Here is a 3955-nt window from a genome sequence, read left to right as displayed (position 1 = left end):
TGATGTGGAGCATTTTCTCATGTGCTTGTTGGCCACGTCTATGTCTTCCTCTGTAAGATTTCTGTTCATGTCTTTTGCCCATTTCATGATTGGATTGTTTGTTTCTTTGCTGTTGAGTTTAATAAGTTCTTTATAGATCTTGGATACTAGTCCTTTATCTGATACGTCATTTGCAAATATCTTCACCCATTCTATAGGTTGTCTTTTAGTTTTGTTGACTGTTTCTTTTGCTGTACAAAAGCTTATCTTGATGAAGTCCCAATAGTTCATTTTTGCTTTTGTTTCTCTTGCCTTCATGGATGTATCTTGCAAGAAGTTACTGCGGCCAATTTCAAAAAGGGTGTTGCCTGTGTTCTCCTCTAGGATTTTGATGAACATGGATGCAAAAATTCTCAACAAGATACTAGCCAATAGGATACAACAATACATTAAGAAGGTTATTCAACATGACCAAGTGGGATTTATCCCCGGGATGCAAGGGTGGTTCAACACTCGTAAAACAATCAATGTGATTCATCATATCAGCAAGAGAAAAAACAAGAACCATATGATCCTCCCAATAGATGCAGAGAAACCATTTGACAAAATACAACATCCATTCCTGATCAAAACTCTTCAGAGGGATAGGGGGAACATTCCTCAGCATCTTAAAAGCCACCTACAAAAAGCCCACAGCAAATATCATTCTCAATGGGGAAATACTGGCAACCTTTCCCCTAAGATCAGGAACAAGACAGGGATGTCCACTCTCACCACTGTTATTCAACATAGTACTGGAAGTCCTAGCCTCAGCAATCAGACAACAAAAAGACATTAAAGGCATTCAAATTGGCAAAGAAGTAGTCAAACTCTCCCTCTTTGCCGATGACATGATACTCTACATAGAAAACCCAAAAGTCTCCACCCCAAGATTGCTAGAACTCATACAGCAATTTGGCAGTGTGGCAGGATACAAAACAATGCCCAGAAGTCAGTGGCATTTCTATACACTAACAATGAGACTGAAGAAAGAGAAATTAAGAAGTCAATCCCATTTACAATTGCCCCCAAAAGCATAAAATACCTAGGAATAAACCTAACCAAAGAGGTAGAGGATCTATTCCCTAAAAACTACAGAACACTTGAGGAAAGAAATTGAGGAAGACACAGAGAAATAGAAAAATATTCCATGCTCATGGATTGGAAGAATTAATATTGTGAAAATGTCAATGTTACCCAGGGCAATATACACGTTTAATGCAATCCCTATCAAAATACCATGGACTTTCTTCAGATAGTTGGAACAAATTATTTTAAGATTTGTGTGGAATCAGAAACAACCCTGAATAGCCAGGGGAATATTAAAAAAGAAAACCATATCTGGGGGCATCACAATGCCAGATTTCAGGTTGTACTACAAAGCTGTGGTCATCAAGACAGTGTGGTACTGGCACAAAAACAGACACATAGATCAATGGAACAGAATAGAGAACCCAGAAGTGGACCCTCAACTTTATGGTCAAGTAATATTTGACAAAGGAGGAAAGACTATCCACTGGAAAAAAGACAGTCTCTTCAATAAATGGTGCTCGGAAAATTAGACATCCACATGCAGAAGAATGAAACTAGACCACTCTGTTGCACCATACACAAAGATAAACTCAAAATGGATGAAAGATCTAAATGTGAGACAAGATTCCATCAAAATTTCTTTTAAAAATAACAAAAAAGAAGAGTCATGTGTTATTACTTGTAATGAATTCATGTTGATAAAGACTAAGATCACTGTTTACATTTAGCAAGTACTGTATGATATTTGCTTAAAAAATAAATAATAGCAAGTGCAAAGTGGACACATGCAAAAGGAGAGAATGTTCCATGAATTAGCAAAGCAGTTTATAATTTGATAATGCATGGTTGCTAATTACTCAGTTCAAAGTTTAAATTTTAGCATATTTAAGTGGATAATAGATTGACAGATATAAGAAATGAAACAATTATAGTATTACTTTGTGAAATGTATTTCTCACAGCCTATATAAAAACAAAATGTGATAAATAGTATTGTAGATGGAGAAGGCTTAATGATATTTTGGAGTCATTTTGTCTGTATCCTAGGTAATAAGCATGAGATTCAGTATGGAATTGATGGATTTCCTTGTCCACCTGCAACAAATCTTAGCTAGCTAGATATGTTGATTTAATCTTTTTCATTTATATTGTAATTCAGCTTAATATTAAAGTTCTCATTTATAATCTCATACATTGAATTTACTCACCTCATTTCAATTTCTTTTTATTTTCTTGTCATTTTCTGCACTGAATTTTCTTTGAGCTTTTGCTAACCCCTTAGTTGAGAGTAAGAAAATTTTTTGTATTTATTTATACTGTTAAAAATACCATCTTTTCTTGGCTCTATAAATTTGTGCTCGCTTCGGCAGCACATATACTAAAATTGGAACGATACAGAGAAGATTAGCATGGCCCCTGCGCAAGGATGACACGCAAATATAAATTTAACATCTTATTTTTTTCCTAACTACTTTAATCCTTTTCCTTTTTTGTTAATATTGCATTTAAATTTGTCAAGAGTTTAAACAGTACTGTTTGTTCAAAATGTTCTTTATTTTATCTCCCCAAGAAAGCGAGCAAACTATGGTAGGTAAAGCAGTTTGATATCTGATTAACTTTGCATATTAGTCCTGCTGCCTAGTAAGTGAAAGATCTTATATATTACAATATCATTAAATTTTTTACTTATTTACAAAAAGGAATAAGTGCAATCCTTGCCCTTCCAAGCTCACAAGATTTGTGACAAGAAAATAAAGATGTGAAAATCCATTCTATAAATTTCTGATTTTCAAATAATTTCAAAGAATTTATATATTTAACTAATCTTTATTGACTCACAAGTCTTTTAAAATCTCAATTTTACTGCCATTATTATGATCATCAAATGTCAACGTGTTGAATATGTTCAAAATCCAATTTATTTTTCAACCCATGTACTGAGATACTTGGCTGATATAGTCATAGGCCAGAGTTGTCAGGGATATACAGTCATATAGGGACTCCCTACTCAATTTATAAATTAAGAGAAAAGAAAACAATCTACTGAAGACAATAAGTTCATCAAAGGTAATTGTTATAGGCTGGTTTGTTTTTTTTCCCCCTTAATTAATATGTTGAAGTCTTAACCCCAAGTCTTCAGAGTGTGACCGTATTTGGTTATAGGTTCTTTCAAGAGGTAATTAACAATGAAATCATTAGAATGGACCATACTCCAATATGCCTAGTGTCCTTCTACAGAAGAGAGAAGGTAGACACGGACATACATACAGAGAAGACCATGTAACGACACAGGGAGAAGATGGCTACCTCCAAGCCAAGGGGAGAGGCTTCAGAAGAAAGCAACCCTGCAGACACCCTGATCAAACAGCCTCCAGAATGGTGAGAAAAGACATTCTATGGCTTAAACTACCCAGTCTGTGGTACTTCATTGCAGCAGCCCTAATAAGCCAATACACTTATTTGAAGCAGATGCAGAGTAAATCTGAGGTGTTCCCAATCTTTATTGAGTAGTCCTTCTACCACATCATGCTGCCTCTCAATTTTATTTTTTTAAAAAGATTCACTAATTAGGGGAATAATTACTTCAATGGTGAAATAAAAAGAAAAACAATTAACAATGATACAAAGATCGAAATACTCTGAAGGACTAGTTTAGGATGGCACCCAGTCAGAGGCTAGAGTAAAGCCAACATAGTATCAATTAATAACTAAATATTCACCATTGACAGAGGTTATAGGACTCACCAAGCAAAACCTGAAAGTGGCATTTGAATTCCAGATGACTTGAGTAGAACTGGATCCCAATAAATAAATTGGAATGGAATGGCATAAATCCTGTAGAATTTAACAAATCTTAATAGAGACATAAGGAAAGAGAGAAGTTAATAAATAATATAGATAGAAGC

The 3955-nt window shown here is 34.6% G+C and overlaps 1 non-coding gene across 1 annotated transcript; it reads left to right on the top strand.

The window, feature by feature from the left end:
* Nucleotides 1-2403: 2403 nt before the first annotated feature.
* LOC119877204 lies at nucleotides 2404-2510 on the top strand. Its single transcript, XR_005372842.1, has one exon. It is a non-coding gene; the product is annotated as a U6 spliceosomal RNA (small nuclear RNA).
* Nucleotides 2511-3955: the final 1445 nt, after the last annotated feature.

Source organism: Canis lupus, chromosome 17 (genome assembly GCF_011100685.1).
Source record: "Canis lupus familiaris isolate Mischka breed German Shepherd chromosome 17, alternate assembly UU_Cfam_GSD_1.0, whole genome shotgun sequence".
Classification (NCBI taxonomy): domain Eukaryota; kingdom Metazoa; phylum Chordata; class Mammalia; order Carnivora; family Canidae; genus Canis; species Canis lupus.
This window is presented reverse-complemented; position numbering and strand designations above follow the sequence as displayed.